Consider the following 17791-nt stretch of genomic DNA (forward strand, 5'->3'; position numbering starts at 1 on the left):
CTCTTTTATAGTTTTATGAATTTCAATGACAATAATAATTTAAGATGACAAAAATTACTATTTAATAGCCCATTAAAAACATGGCACTTAATAAAATTCGCTACTGCAATAGTCCCGTATATTATATGTTAAGCCATCGGAATATTTATTGGCAGGTATTCGCGTTCGCACCCAGAAAACATTCATCGTTAATTACTCAATAACCATGAATCGATAACTCAATAACTGGCCAAACTCATTCCGCACTTTTGGTAAAAAAAAAATGAAGAGCGCTTTGTATCAGCAATTGGCCACCCACAAAACCCCACTGAACTCAACAATTTGCATGGAAATATAAAAGCCTTTTAGTTACCATTAGCCCAAAAAATCACACACACATTTGTTGCGTTATCAGACTGAGGTATGTCTCCATTTCACAAGCCCAAGGAAACAAATTCACTCTGTTCCCTTCTCGCATTACAATTTAAACAAAAGGTTCTTTCCTTGAACATGATCAAAAGTCCCCGAGGGTTGTTGGGAAGCCGGAGATCGGCAGAGCGCCAAAATGTTTCCATAATATTAAACCAATTATCGTGCAGCACTTACCTTTTCAAATGAAATTAATATACACGTGTGGTTGGATTTTGGCTTGAAGCGGTTTGTTTTTCTTCTTTCTCTCTCTCTCTCTTTGTTGCTTGGCTTTATTATTCACCGGCCATTGGCTGATTAAATTTGTTTGCCATTCATCAATGGTAACCGAACACCGACATCGCACACACACTCTCGGGTATCTCACTAGCACACTCTCACTAGGGTCTTGCCTTGCTGGATTTTGCTGATTTCATGCCGTACAATTCGAACCCAGAACAAACAACAAAAAAAAAAAAAACGCGGATTTAGCCAGAAAAATAATCGCGCGAAGAAGACTCACAACAAACGAGAGGAAGACGCAAAAACACGACACACCACGCGATTCTCGAATCAGAATTTCGGTAACGGAAACGGAGTAGACAGCTCAGCGCTGTGGGTCAAACAACGCGCTGAACGTTGAGCATACGCACCGTGGACCGTACGAAATACGCATACGCACCGTTGGACCGCTGCTCGACAACTAACGCGCCGCCGACGATGCGAGACCCTGCAGATACCGACGTTAACTGCACTGCACTTCGCTTAGCCGATATTTTTTGGCCAAACGAGACGAGACGCGATGCGATGCGACGCGACGACTGAATTCACACACGCACATCCCCAGTAGTTCCAATTTGTTGTGCTTCCCGACCAACGACAACGCACGAACGCTTTTCGGTTCTTGGCCCGAACACGGTGTTCCCAACCATCGTATCTCTGCGCATGACACTTGGCCAACACTGCCTTACACCCAGTTCCAACCGACTGTGACTCCGACTCTGGCTTAGCCACAAAATTGGCGCGCAATTTCAATTAGTTGATGTCCCTCACACATCCATCCATCTCCCCGTCAGTTTTCTTAGCCGGCTTTTCCCGCTTTTCTCGCTTTTCCGGTCAGACGTCTGTTGCTCCTCCACCAACGCCATGCGAAATTCAGGGCCCTGGCCAAATCGGCGCTTATTTGGTTTAATTTGGCATTTAAAGTGGACACGTTCAGGCACTCAACGATGAAATCTGAACACAACTTGCCGCTAACCTCACGGCCTTAGTTATTTTCCGGCTTTAATTTCGTCGAAATACGCTGCAAAAATAAATTGATAAGTATTAACACAAATAAAATTTACATTTTATAGGATCTTGAAAACTATTCTAGATTTTTACAACTATAATATTGTGAAAAATCGCAGAAATCTATAGTATTATAAAAAAAAATTAGTTAAGGGATCTGTAGTTGTAAGATATAATAAAGGTTAATTAAAACCAATTACTATTTACTGTGATTTTTCTTAAAATAAACATTAAACTAAGTAAAATTAAATGAAAGAAACAATCAAATAATATTTTATTTAAGTTTCAATAAACTATCATATAAATATATAAAACTTCTCAATAAGAATAAAACTGATTCACAAAATGAAATGGGAACTAAAAATATTTCAAATCAAATAGCTAGCTTATAAAATTATTGCTGTGATTATTATCAAATTAATAAATAATAAATAACTATGCAACATACCAGAATACAAACTTAAACTAAATCGACTATGTTTTGTTTTATTCTATTCTTAAGTTCTGTTCATTTCAACTTAAAATAAAACTTTTCAGTGTAGCATACGGTTGTTTAGGTAAGCTACTGCAATTTAAACGTATACTTCACTTATTTTCACCAGTGTTCACTGGGAAGTGTTTTTGAGCATGTGTCATGGTGGCATCCTAGCCAGCCTTACCAACCACGGCAGCTCTTTTTTGGTTAATGAAAAGTTGCCACTGATGGCGGGCAAAGAAAATGCAGAAGACTGGGTGACTGTGGGTGCTGGAAAATGTAGGCGGCTGAAGGAGCTGGCCCAGCTGACAAAGCCCAAGCTAAAACAAAGGACCCCACAATGGCTGACAATGGCAACTTGTCGCGCAGATCGGGCATAGGGGATTCTGGGGGGTTATGGGTGGTTATAGGGTGTTCTGGGGAACTCGTGAGCTTGCTGGAAAAAGACCAACTCCCACAATAGACACCCCACCGACGGCATTCCCCGCAATCATCCCCCCCCCACGTGGTGTGAAATGTGGCATTCAAATAAAGGAACACTCTAATAAGGCTTCCCTTTGTTATCGATAGAAAAAAGCCAGCTCTCGAGGAGGAACTGCAGCGAAAAGTGGAATCACGGGATGGGGGTATCACCTCCTGCAGGAGAAGTCGCATCTGCCAAGTGTGAACTACTAGTAGTAGTACGACAAAAAATGGCAAAAAAAAAAAAGAAAGAAAATGCAAAAAGTAATTTCCGGTTGCGCGTGACGAAATCAGCAGAGAACAGCGATGAAGGGGTTAATAAAAAGAAAAAAAGCGGAAAAAAAGAAAGTGCTGAGCGGAAGACACTGTAACTGGTTAATATGTGGCTGCAGCAATTTGAAGACGAGCCAAGATTGCAACCGAATGATTCAAGTACAGTTGCAACAGAAGACCAGCAAAGTTAGGCATACTCAAATTGTGTTGTTCAAAAAATTTAATATGAAAGCCGCTTGTTTCATAAACGCATTCCAAATTAACAATGAACTTTCCATATTTTTGTACCATGAAACAACAAAGCATTAGCAATGGGTAGAAAAGCAACAAAGTGTCCATTCGATAACAATAATGTACTTGAATAAAATCATTATCATTTATAAATCAAATCAATAAAAAATAAATATAAAATGTATGACACAATTTAAATAAATGTAATTGCCTAAGGAATTGTTTTTTTTTTTATATTAAATTTACCTAATTTTCACTATTAGATTTTCATTTAGTTATTTAAAGCTTTTGCATATTTATTTGTACCGGTTGTTGTTTTTTTGTATATTGAGATTTCTGATTTCCTGTTAAATTTCATAACTTTGTAACTTCTTTTTAATTGCCTTAAATACCATTTTTAAAAGATATTTTTGTTTTTATTCAATAACTTTAAAGTATTAAAGCAAGACAGCTACGAAGCCAAGCAAGAATAAATAAATCATTTTTTAAATTGATACATTCAAGAAAGTGTTTAATGCAATTTGAATGCATTGAAGCTCGATGTGAAGTTATCCCAATTTTGGGACCGAAAAGAAGCTGATTACCGTGGGCTGTCTGTCACGCAGGCTATAATTGCAGCTCAATGCCGCCAGTTGGGACGCGTATCCAGTCGGGATGCAGGATGCGGGATGCGGGATGCGGGATGCAGGATGTAGGCTGCTGGATGCGGAATGCAAAATTCAAACCATCGAGCATGCAAACACACAAGTCGCATGACAATATTCCCCGAACAACAATGGCTGGCGGTGGCAAATGCCAAATGCCAAATGCCAGCTAAGCCCCGATACCTGGATACATACATGTGAGGGGTGGATGGTAGAAAAACCAGGAGCGGGGGGGCTTCCCCCAAACACTCGGCAAAGGTGTGCGTGTTTTGTGAATGCTCATAATGCGCTGCTAATGCTAATAAGCATTTATGTGTCTGCGCCGCAGGCTCCGTCTGGCCCATTGTCCGTGCCTTTTCCGGCAAATAATTACAGACGATTTGGAAACTTTCTAAAAATATATATATATATTTTGAAAGTTAATATTTTGTAATCAGATTTTTTTTTTTTTTTTTAATAATTTACAATACTTTTTAAACATTAAACACTTTTTAGTTTAGTCCTTAAAAAGTCATTTTATCTTAAATTTTTATATGTTCCCGTATTGACTTATATTTGCAAAATAAACTTATATTTGAATTTCAATGATGCTTCTAAAATATTTTTGATTTAACAAAAATAATAGTAGCAAAACTTTTAAAAATTAAATCATTAATTATACCGTTACTAAATCAATTACTTTAAAATCCTACATAAACTTATTTCAATAGAAAGTTGAAAAAAAAACAAATCAGTTCCTGACTTAAGTTTAAAAGGCTTTTAATGCACTTATACCATGGGATTCCCGTTTGCTACTGTTTAACAAGGCGTTATTACCACTGGGAAAGCTCATTTCGTGATTTTTGAAGCCCCTTCGAGCGGAATCGCTGGCGGGAATGTCCCTTCGGGTGATTCACAATATCGTTGCTCGAGACAGAAGCTGTCGGTGGATATGACTTCGGAGCAAGTACGACTGCGAGTACGACTACGACTACGACTATGACTGCGACTATGACTCCGGCGGAGGCTGCGTACGAGGTGCGCCTTAAATACGGTTCAAAATTACATTTTATTAACGCACACGAAAACAAACACAGGCACGCAATTGGATGAGCAGACGAAGGACTACAGCTGTAACCACAAAAATAGTCACTAGGGCGTTTCGCATTTTATACATATATATAAATATATATTTATATTATTTTGATTTAATAAACATATGTACGTAATTGGGTGAAAATCCTTAATCAGCAATAACTAAATTTTTAAGTAACAAAAAAAAAGTTCTATCTTGATAATTATTTTTACTGTTATTTCCAAATTTCGTCAAAATTTTCAGCTTAAAACTTTACTGCCTTTCTTTTCCAATATGTTCATACTTGGCTATAAACCCATGAATAGGATTAAATTAATATAGAAAATTTCTTTTAAATTTAATTAAAATTCATTAACTTGCAACCCTTGAAAGTAATCCATAAAAAACATTTGAATAAATTATATAATACAAATTTTTTTTCTTGCATAGCTATAATTTTGATCATGTCTGTTGGTGAAAATATAGATACATATACTCGCAGATAATTCGGATGCAGACAGTCCCTAAGTCGGCAACACTTTTGCTGTCTGCTGCTGCCACGCCCCCACCGCCCGCGCTTATGTTTGCCCCTTTGGGGGATGTCTTTTAATCCAACCCAGAATTCAACTAAACATTTATTTTAGCTTGTTACTTCTCCTTCTTTTGCAGCGCCACTTTATTGCGATTTAAATTCTCATTATCCGCCGACTGCGAGATGAACTGGAGCAGTGTGCGAAAGGGAGGGCCACATGGAGCTGTTGTGAGGGGGAGCGAGATGGGGAGAGGGCTGAGGGCGATATAGTAATGATAACATATCTAATGTGTGTGCGTCACTGTGCACGAATTTACGCTTAATAATTTAATTATAAGGGCATCAAGAATAACAGCGAAAAGAAACCGAAAAAATAGAAAAGACTATTTTTAAAATACGACATTTGATACACTTGTTGTTGCACATTAATAAGAAATTTTAAATATAAACTATATAAGATATCGTTTACTTCAAAATATGCATATGGTTTACCTCAATCGAATAAAAAGCTAATGAACAATAGACTAAGTTCTAGAGAAATAATATTTTTTTCCTTTCAATTGGAGTTTAAACTCGAAATATATAAATAACTTTTTAGCTTAAAAAGTATAGGAAATTAAAGTAATCCGTTAAACAAAATTGTACTCTACTGACACAATTTATTAAAAGCTTTTAGAAAAAATATATATATATAAATATATACATAAAGTTTTTTTTAAAAAAATGGTTTTATAAGATAAGTACATTAAGTTTGTAAGCCATAAGTATTTTTTACTTTCCTGGTGTCATATCACATATAATAAGATGTATGCACTTACTTTTTATGTGCGTACATCCAAAGATATATTATCACCTGAAAGGGTATAAAGCAAAGTTCGTAAACGAGTTGAGAAATGCAAATGCCTCGAACAATGTTCTTTTTGGTTTTTATCCTGGCATTTCTTTGTTAGCCACCCACCACACCCCTCACCCCCACGCTAACGTCATTAAAAATTTTGCACATAATAGTTTATGCTGTCGGCGTTGTTGTTGCTGGTGTAACCGCGTTACGTAATAGTTTCAAGCGCGCTGCCATGCGCTAATTAATGACGTAAAATATTTGCCCATCATCATCATCGCCATGGAAAGGGTTACACTGGGAGAAAATGTGTGGAGTAGGGGGAATGTGGCTGGAGGATACTGCTGCTTGTCGTCAATTATGAAAACTTTTTTAGCACGCCCTCAACTGTGTGTGTACGTGTGTGTGTGCGAGCTTTCACTTACTCCCTCAACAAGTGTGTGTGCCACACCCCCAGCTGTAAAACCCACACAAAGAGAGTGTAAAGTTGATCTTATCAATAGCGTTGCCTACTCTAAGGCGTTTATCCAGCACACCCCCGAAAAAGCAATAAAAGGGATTATCACTGATTTATTTTCAGTTCCCCCCCCGCTTTCGTAGAGTAAAGACGTGTGCTCGCAATTGGCAAAAAACCTCACGCAAGTGATAAACATTTTCGTTGCCTGTGTGCTTATCTTGTACACAAGATCTATTTTTAGTCACTGCTAGTGCGGTGACGGTTTCTTATCGCGAATCTTGCCAAAAATTAACAAGTGTTAAGCTGTGCTTTGTTTTGCCCCTCGCCCTGCGCACCTGCGCAAGCGAGAGGTTGTCACCAACTTACCTTACAGTCTTCTTAACGTGTGAAGTGAATATCAATTGCATTATACGACATATGAAAGTATAAAGTCAGTTGTTATAATGGAGAAATCATCTGCTCAATCGCGACCTAGAAATGGGTGCGATAAGTTCGAGGAGATGAGAAAAGTAGCTGGTGCAGACCCTGAAGTAATACGCTCCCAGCTCCGTGCCAAAAGTGCTGACTTATCTGCCTTCCTCGCAAGTATGCCTACACAATCAACGATCACCAAATCGATGGTGACAATTAGCAGCAATACCACTACTAGTGTAACCTGCACAATTACCAATGTCCAAGCTAGCGTGGTCTGTACTCCTACATACACCGAAGCTGCGATCGTAGCGTCTAGCATGTACCCAACTATGTCTACTGACAGCAATTTGACAAAATGCCTCTTCCAAGCACAAGATCGTAATGTCCACAGGAAACGCAAAGGTGTGACTCAGTCCCCTTTATCTATCCTCACTCCCCCTCCGAACCGCAAAACTAAGCGGCAGATCACTGTGCCTCCTAATGAGGCGGCCTCTACATCCACTGCCGCGCGTTTGGGGGACAATCGCTATGAGATTTTGGCTGATGAAGCGGAGACTATGGACCAAGACCTGTCGGATGCCGACTCTGACAATGATGACCCGACTGCCCCCCATGTAGTTGGACAACCCGCTAAATCAAACAAGCCGCCAGCTATATGCGTACCGAGCGTAAGCGATCCGCTTTCCTTGGAACAGGCCCTTAATCAGAGCATTGGTTCCTCTAATTATAATATACGTACCTCTAGGTTTGGTGTTTCCAGAATCTATACAACAAACTCCGACGCTTTCCGTGCAGCTGTTAAAACTCTAACAACGCTGAACTGTCAATTCTGGCATCACCAACTTAAGGAAGATAAACCCTACAGAGTAGTGCTTAAAGGCATCCATGCTAATGTTCCCAAATCACAGATTGAACAATCATTTAGTGATCACGGCTTTGAGGTGCTAAATATATACTGCCCCAAAAAGACAGACTGGAAGAACATACAGGTCAATGAGGAAGACAATGAAAATACAATAAACTACAAAACTAGACAAAATTTATTCTATATCAACCTAAAACAATGTCCGAACGTTGCAGAGGCCCTAAAAATAACTCAACTTGGCAGATACAGAGTCACTGTTGAACGTGCCTCCCGTAGAAAAGACCTATTACAATGTCAAAGATGCCAAATTTTTGGGCACTCTAAGAACTACTGTCTCCAGGCCCCTATTTGTGGTAAATGTAGTGGTCCTCATATGACCGGCTCAGCACACTGCACAAGCGACATATATTTGTGCGTAAACTGTGGAGGTGACCATGCCTCTACAGACAAAGTCTGCCCTGTCAGAGCTGAAAAATATAAGAAACTAAAGCCGAGGCCTAGGCTCCCGATGACTTATAGTCCTGTCACAAACAACCCCACTCAGCGCTCCAGTCGTGGATACATATCAGGTGAGGCATTAAGGACCAACATTTCCTATGCTGACATTGTCCGACCCAACATTGTCCAAACAAGAACTAATAAATCTCTGCAGAGTGACGCATGCTCACCCTCTGACTCTAGCCTCAACAACAAATTCGCTGCGCTAGAAAGCTCCATACGTGCCATCAACTCCAGAATGGACCAACTATTTAAGCTTATACAGGAAACTGTAGAGGCGAACAAAGCTTTCAGAGAACTGGTCCAAGTTCTTATTTCACGAATGCCGAAATGACTCAACCAATCTTAAAAATCGGATTGTGGAACGCTCGGGGATTAATTAGAGGTTCTGAAGAGCTTCGATTATTCCTCAATGCTCATAATATAGATATAATGCTTGCCACAGAAACACTCATGCGCGATGGTCAGCGCATCTACCTGCCAGGTTATCTGACTTATCACGCCCTCCACCCCAGTGGTATCTGTAGGGGAGGCTCTGCAGTCATTATAAGATCTTCCTTAAGTCATAGCCCCCTGCCACCTACCTCTAGTAATGACAGGCAGATAGCTAGAGCTCAGCTGCAAACATCGGAGGGGACTGTCACAATAGCTGCTGTATATCTGCCTCCAAGGGAAGGTTGGACAAAAACCGAATTTGAATCCATGTTTTCTGCTTTAGGCAACAAATTTATTGCTGGAGGTGATTATAATGCCAAACACGTATGGTGGGGTAATTCAAGAGGCTGCCCTAGGGGCAATCTGATGCAAGAAGTCATTGTGAATGGGCAATACCAAGTTCTGGCTACGGGCGAACCCACTTTCTACTCCTACAATCCCCTAATAGCACCGTCAGCACTAGACTTCTTTGTTACTAATGGGTTCACAATGGGCAGGCTAAATGTGCGAACACTTCACGAACTGTCGTCGGACCACGTCCCGGTTTTGGCTGAACTGCATACCACGCCGTTGAGAAAACCACAACGATCACGATTACTTGCCCACGGTGCCAACATAAACGTCTTCAAAGCCCACCTTGAACAGCTGAGCGAGGTTAATATACAAATGCTAGAGGAGGGGGATATTGATAGTGCCATCAGCCTTTTCATGAGTAAAATAAACCAGGCTGCTGAGCTTGCTGCACCCAGAAACCGGCATGACACATACGCTCCTAGACCACTCCAGTTACCACCCAGAATTGCGGCCTTGCTTAGTCTGAAACGTAGAGTAAGAAGGGAATACGCAAGAACAGGAGATTATCGTATCCAACAGATACACAGTAGGCTGGCCAACTGTCTACATAAGGCCCTTGCCAGAAGAAAGCAGGACCAAATAGACAACTTTCTTGAAAACTTGGGGACAGACGCCAGTACAAATTACTCATTGTGGCGAATCACGAAAAGGTACAAAGCTCAGCCCACCCCAAAATCAGCTATAAGAAATACTACAGGTGGCTGGTGTCGCACTAGCCAGGAGAAAGCTGAAGTGTTCGCTAAAAATCTTGAGCAGCGTTTTCGGCCTTACGATTATGCAACGGAAAGGCAATGTCAACAAGTTGAAGAGTACTTGGAATCTCCATTTCAAATGAGCCTGCCTGTTAGTCCTGTAACGCTGTCAGAAGTAAAGGTCCTAGTATCTAAAATGTCGCCAAAGAAAACTCCTGGAGAAGATCTTCTTGACAACAGAACCATTCGACTTCTACCAGATAAAGCCTTGCAGTTCCTTGTGCTGATATACAACAGTATATTAAATATTGGATATTTTCCGAAAGTCTGGAAATCGGCGAGTATAATAATGATACTCAAACCTGGAAAACTGCCGACAAATGTGGACTCGTACAGGCCCATCAGTCTACTTCCTTCACTGGGGAAAATTATGGAAAGGCTTATCCTAAACAGGCTACTAACTTTCGAAAATGTCACCAGAGCGATCCCGAAATTCCAGTTCGGTTTCCGCCTACAGCACGGCACTCCTGAGCAACTGCATAGAGTAGTCAACTTTACGCTAGAAGCCATGGAAAATAAAGAATACGCTGTGGCTGCCTTCCTTGATATTCAACAGGCTTTTGACAGGGTCTGGCACCCTGGGCTTCTGTACAAAGCGAAGAGTCTGTTCACGCCTCAACTGTTCCAGCTTGTAAAAAGTTTCCTTGAAGAACGCACATTCCACGTCTCTGACGATGGGTACAAATCGACCGTCAAACGTATTTCTGCTGGAGTCCCACAAGGTAGCGTACTTGGCCCGACCCTGTATTCCATTTTCGCTTCGGACATGACGACTCACACACCAATCACGGAAGTTGAAGAAAAGGATGTGCTAATAGCTACCTACGCTGATGATACTGCTGTACTCACAAAAAGTAAAAGTATCTTAGCAGCCACATTTGCACTACAAGAATACCTGGATGCATTTCAACTATGGGCTGAGAACTGGAATGTGCGAATCAACGCTGACAAATGCGCCAATGTGACGTTCACAAACCGCCGAGAAACTTGTCCAGGTGTCAGTCTGAATGGAAGTCCAATCAGGCACCATCAGGCGTATAAATACCTAGGTATCACCCTAGACAAGAAACTTACCTTCAAGAGGCATATCACGGCTATACAGCACTCCTTCAGGAGCAAGGTTGCTCGTATGTCATGGCTACTTGCTCCACGCAACAGGTTATCCCTGGGCTGCAAGGTCATGATTTACAAGGCCATACTAGCGCCCAGTCTCTTCTACGGTCTTCAAGTTTATGGCATTGCGGCGAAAACTAATCTTAACAAGATCCGAATCTTACAGTCTAAAACTTTGAGGAGGATCTCTGGGGCTCCTTGGTATATGCGAACCAGCGACATAGAACGCGACCTCAAGGTGCCCAAAATCGGCGACAAACTGCAGTCCATTTCAAAGAAGTACATGGAACGACTCAATGCGCATCCTAACAGCCTAGCCAGGAAACTTGGAACTGCGGCCTTTAATAACGCTGACCCTCAGACAACCGTTAGAAGAAGACTGAAGCGGCACCACCCTCAAGACCTCCCTGACCGGGTTCTGATATAATATGTATTAACTTGAAAAACAAAATTAACAATATTTCTACCTAAAATGTAACCTTAAATTACTAGTCTTAAGAAAAACACACAGACAATTGTATTTGAATTAATTAATAGACTGATTAGATTAAGCTGCCACTTGGGTAGCAGTGTGCTAATCGAATAATAAAAATATACATATAATATTAAAAAAAAAAAAAAAAAAAAAAAAACTGATTTATTTACTGGTTTGTTTTGTATTCAGCCAAAGATTATTACCAAATTGGACAGGGAAACGCTTTGTAGATTGTCGGCCTTTAATTAGTAAAATTGTAAAGACATTTGTTAAATTACCTTGTCAAAATAAATTCAAGGCTGTCATTTCTGTCTCAGGTTTAGTTAGGAAAAACCTTTTAGCTGGCTTAATAAGTTTTTTTTTATTTCGACTTTTGAAAACAAAGCAGCAGAAACCATGAAATTATTCCTTTATTATTTAGATTTGATAAAGACAATTTAAATTTATTTCTTTATAATTATTACAACAAATTATAAACATAACTTAGACCTTTCGACAAAACATCTTAGATATTGTTGGATAAAAAACAAAAACTAACTTTTAGTTAAAAGGATTTTTAAAAAAAGCATAAAAATCCTTTTATTGTTTATATGAAGCCATAAAACAAATGACATCAGAAAAGAGTCTTCTTGGATTCGACCTAGTTTTCCACTGGGCTTTTCTAAAACCGTTTCCACATTTTCCTGCCATTTTTCTTTGGTCTTGCTGCGGGATTTTCTCTGGCTAATCACCAGTGCCAGTGGATGCAAAACCTCTTGGGGGATTCGCGGGCATTAAACAGTTCGTTATTCTAGGTGGATTTGTGATGGCATTAGGCTAATACCCCAAATGCCACTTTGTCTAAGCCTTGGCGGAAAAAAAAAATAAAAACCAAAAGCAACAAAATATGTCCGATAATGTTGCTAGATCTATGTGGCTTTCCACTCGCTCTAACCAGGATTTCCACACACACGCACGACTAAGCAAACATATTTTTTAATTAAAAACTGAGAGCGAATTGATCAAATTGCAGTCGGCCAAACGGAGGAAATGCATCCAATTGAATGCATTTTGTTGACAACTCGAAATGCCCGTTGGCCGCTTCCGCGTCATATCATGCTAGGCAAACTCATTAAACGGCCGCTGTTTCAAAAAAAAAAACGCACAATTTGTCAACCGAGTTACAGTATGGACTTTATAAGATGTAAGTACATTTGTAAGTATTAATTACAATTTTAATTACAATTTATATACAAACAAAAGAAGGGAAGGCAGTTTAGGCTGTTATTTTTGCCTGCAGTTTATTGCGGAAAACCCTTTTAGTAGGCATTTTAGTTGGTCTAATGAATACACTAAAACAGGAATACAGTTTTAAGGAGCAAAAACATGTCAAAATAAATTTTTCATTTATTAAACAAACTTTTAGTGATATTTAAATTATAGATTATTATTAATCGTTACACTTTATTTGAATCTCCATTAATTCCTTTTACTGTAAGAGAATCTCCGCTGTTTCACATTAGAGAGCACCCACTATAAACAAATGGCATTTTGGTTTATTATATGCAAATGTCTCTTGCTCTTGTCTTGTTTGCTCTACATTGTGCAAATACATTCGGCTGTGTGTGAGCGGGTGGGTGGTGTGTGTAATAATACATAATTGCATGCCGCACACTTACACGAGTGCAAAACTCGTAAGTGACGCAATGGAGCGTGCAATTCCCAAAGCCAAATCATCATCAGATGAAATCATTTTACACTTTTCGTGTTTACTTAAGCGTGAGCCAACTTTATGAATGTTTTCAGTGTGCGGAAAGTACTAAGACAAACAGCAAATCCACTTGCACACACCACTCTACACACACACACACACACACACACACACACACACTAAAAGTAGTGTAAAAATGCACGTAGCACAGTCACAAAATTGCAATAATTTTGGTTTTTTTTATTTTCGTAGGACGAAAGCGAGGGCAAGGACGCAGGTTGGTCCTCGATAAAAAAAACCGCAACCTAGGACAATTTTTGGCATTTTCACACTTTATGCGATGAACAGGATGAGGATAAAAGACGACTGGAGCAGCCAAAATGTATTGAGCCAAAAAGGTAAACGAAAAAAAGGAGGGAATATGGTGAGTACGGCCAGTGCATTATGTTTTGCACAACCAAAATTCAAACACACACTCACATACACACACACACAAAACCGACAAGGTTGCAAAATTGATCGAAGATATAAATTTCCTTTTTAATAAACGGGCAACAAAAAGGGCCAAATGGCTTGTATACCTAAACTTAAAATGCAAATTTGTTGGCTATCTCATTACTTTTCTAAATTGTTTGTATAAAGCATATTTAACTTTCGAAAATTAAGAATGTATGATAATCTTGTTAAGCCAGAAATATTGCTTAACTGATGCAATTAAATTTTAAAATATGCTGTTTTAAGTTTTGTTAAAATAACATGAATCTTTTTGATGCTTTTAAAATAATATGCTCTAGTTTTAAAGCAGGGTAATACAGCGGCGGAAGTGACCTTCGTATCTCATTTCGAAGGCTCCTTTCTGTCTAAGTGCTCCATACTTTTTGCATCATCCATCCGAGCTGTGGTTCCTGCAACCTCTTCAACCAAAAAAAAAAAACACCATCGACCATTCTGCCTGCAACACTCTCGAGAAGTCATGTGCAATTCATAAATGCATCTGCAATCGTCCAGCCCATTCATAAGATGTATGGTATATGGCTTATGGTATACGCTCTGTGGCTCCAGTCGAAGTACTTGGAAGACCCAAAAAGTGGAGGAAAAAAGCCGAACGGACACATGACAGCACTTTTTTCCATGTGGCCGCTCAGCAGAGCAGCAACTCTTGCTAATCAAATCGGGCGCCAAGTCTTTTGTTGTGCAAAGGAAGACTGGATGCATCCACATCTGTTCAGGTGGCATTCACATTCACAGTCACAGTTACTACTTTTTCTTCTTTTTTTTTCTGGGTCAATCACCAGACAACAAACACACGGCGACATGGAATAGATGTCTAGGCTACATGTTGTCCATGAAATGATTGAATGAAGAAAACACACAAAAGAGCTAGACGAGGGAGACCGGAGGACTGGAGGACTTGGTGGACTCGGGCACTCAACTCCCAACACCCATCATCACATATGAAATGACAAGAAAAAATTGCTGAAAATATATTTGAATGAATTGAATGCAAACACATGTCCCTCCACTGACGCCCAGTGATGTTCCTGCACCGGAAAATAAAACATGGTGTTTCTGAAATCTCTGGGGCCTGGAAAACATAACTTAAGGTGTCTGAAAGTATGTAATAAAATATTGTTATGCCAGGTTGTCTAAAAAGTTGCATAAATGTTACATCGCTTGCATTCATACACCTTAAGTATTTCTCTTATTCTCATTGGAAATATGTTTAATATTTATGGTTTACTTTTTACTTTCAGTCTTTCCTTAGTTTTATAAAAAGCTAACCGTTTTGAAATTTTGAATATTTCTTTGATCAAAATGTTAACTTAAATAATAAAAAAATCTAAAAAAATGCTTTTTATAATGTTTATAATTTAAAGTATGCTGTAAAAGGTCAACGTTCTCAAAATATTTAATATATTTTGAAAATTTTCAAGATTTCTGTAGGTCTCTAATGAAATACTTTGAAAAATCCCAAGCTAAGGACAATTGTTAAGTTTTTTTTCTGTATGTAGTCTGTCAACGCTTTTCAAATACGTGATCGATCTTTTGGGCTATAGGCGTGGCTGGGGGCGGGGGGTTTTGCGCCTGTTTTGGGTGGATTTGTGGGGGATGGGGCAATTTCGGGGAAAGCCTGCTCAGGTGTCTTTTGGAGCAAGTTTCCGTGCCAAAGTTTGTTCAGCACAAACATCAAATGTTGTGCGTCCCTCTCGCTCCCTTGCTTACTCTCTATCTCTCTCTGTCCCTCTTTCTCCATCTCTTTCCCTCTGTGCAGTTTTCTTTTATTTTCTCCGTTTTTGCGCCGCTTTTCATGTTTTCTGTTGGTTTGTTTGTTTGTTTGCCTGTTTGTTTGCCTGTTTGAGTTGCTGTTAGAATTATTTTTTCCACTAACGCAAAGCCGCGCCGCTCACACACACACGCACACTCACACAAACACACCCAGAAACAGGCACTCAAACACACAAACACTAGGATACGCACACAGATGGGCAGATACAATGTGAGATAGGTGCATATGTGGCACTCGTCCTTGTTTGCGAGTACATATGAAAAACAAACAAGCATGGATTTAATGCAGCTCTCCTTTTGTCCTTTTCTCCAGCCCTCTCCCCGTCTCTCTCTCTCTCGTCTTAAGTCGCATCCTTTTTCTCTCTGTGTGTTTGTGTTTGTGTATGTGTGAGTTGGCCTGGTCCAGAACGCTTCGTTAACTTCGTAAATTCCCTTGTCCTGCCATTTATTACCACACGACAGTTCTCGATGTCGCTGCGTCACTATATCAATCTATATAGCGCTGGCCAGTGTCCCAACGAGAATGTAAGCGCCCTTGCGAGTGTCCTTATTCCAGGACAAGTGCCAATTGGAATTTATCGATCATCTATTCATTTAAATGTAGCCATTGTTACGTTAGTCTTCAAAAAGTAATTCTTACTTGACCCTGTGAAAATTTGTCTACAACAATCAGAACAAGCCAATTCAAACATTCAGTATTAAAGTATAAGTACTAATTCAAAATTAAAACCACATAATTTTTATTTAATACTCATTTTATTGAGATATTTAATAGTTTAAAATTCATGTAGCAATGGGTGTAGGTTTACGAATTATCACAACAACAACTGGTCATTTTTAAGGACGATTGGGTCACATTTAATTTTTCCATTAGCTTCCATTCAATGTTGCCTTTGTCTGACAAGCGATAGCCCACTTTTAACCCATATGCTTTGAACTGGCCAAAAATTCTCCCTTGTATCTGCAACTGCAGTTGTATCTGCAGTACCTGTGCCACCTGCATTACATCCATGTCCATCACATATGGAACCCTAATGAAGCAATAGTCCCATGGAGAGGGGAGTCACAGACCCAAACCTTTCAACCACTTGCAAAATGGGGGAATCCCGTCTCTTTTGTGTAATCTCCCCCTTTTTGTAGGCTGCAGTCTTTGACAAGCAAACATAACCTTCATCATCAACTAAATCACAATCATCAACGCATTTCATACAAGTTTATGCAAAAAAAAATATTGTGACTTTGGATTTTATCGTATAGCGCTCAAATGGGATTCAAATACTACGTTTCAATAAATAAGTTAAAGATGGGTTGAATCTACTCTTAAAAAAAGAATAGAACAGTGGCTTAAAGCGAAAAATTTCAAATGGAAACAATAAATATTTATCAACACGAATACAGAAATGGATTAGTAAATATAAATATCTGACTATGGAACTACAAATTTTATATTAAATATTTAAATTAAATGATAAATCATTAAATTGAATATAATGCATATTAAATGGCATGTTTTAATATTAAAATATTACAAAGACCGTACAAAACATTCTATTTAAAATAGTTCCTACTAGTTATATTTATTCGAGATAACATTTATTATAAAAAAATAAAGTTTGTTTTTTATTTGTGGAAATATCTTTTTATATCAAGTTTGAAATTTGTCCAGCATATTATATGCAAATCTATTTGGCGAACAGCTGGCGTATGAACGTAGTGTCAGTTGGCTCAAGTTGCCCCACCTGACACTCACACCTCGTCCTTGGGCGGCAAATTTTACTTTGGCTTTCACTTTGCGTTGCTTTTGGCTCTGATTTAGTCAGCTCAGGTGAATGATATAAACTTAATTGCGGAAATTGGGTTAAAAAAGGCCCTGATGGGGGGAAGAGGGGGAAGGGGGGCTGGCAGAACTTTGACACATGTGCGGGTTAAACAAATTTATGTGCGTCCAAGTGAGTGTGCGAGTGTGCCGTTCATTGACTTGACTTGACTTTACTTTGCCCATTGGCAGGAATAAAAATGGGAGCAAGGCGAAAGTTTTTCGCACACGTCGCAAAGGAAGACCCCCCTTTCTCCTCCCCCTTTTTTGGAGCAAAACCATTCCAGGAACCCTCTACCCCACCCGTTTGTGCCGTTGTAATGCAATTTTATTTCATTTCATTGAAGGCAAAGTTTTCCCTTCGAATTCTTTTACTTAACTTATTCCTTCACTTGCCGCACATTCCCATTCTTTCCTCCCACTTTCCCACTCTCCCACCTTTCCCCTTTT

At 39.4% G+C, this 17791-nt stretch overlaps 1 protein-coding gene across 1 annotated transcript in view; it reads right to left on the minus strand.

The window, feature by feature from the left end:
• Nucleotides 1-626: 626 nt before the first annotated feature.
• The window catches only part of LOC108137761, an 89333-nt gene continuing 72168 nt past the window's right edge, over nt 627-17791 (minus strand). Inside the window, exon 13 of the mRNA XM_041709471.1 lies at nt 627-1690. The gene's annotated coding sequence lies outside the window, so the exon portion shown is untranslated. The remainder of the gene's footprint in view (nt 1691-17791) is intronic.

The sequence above is a fragment of the Drosophila elegans genome, unplaced genomic scaffold (assembly GCF_018152505.1).
Source record: "Drosophila elegans isolate 14027-0461.03 unplaced genomic scaffold, ASM1815250v1 contig_149, whole genome shotgun sequence".
Lineage (NCBI taxonomy): Eukaryota > Metazoa > Arthropoda > Insecta > Diptera > Drosophilidae > Drosophila > Drosophila elegans.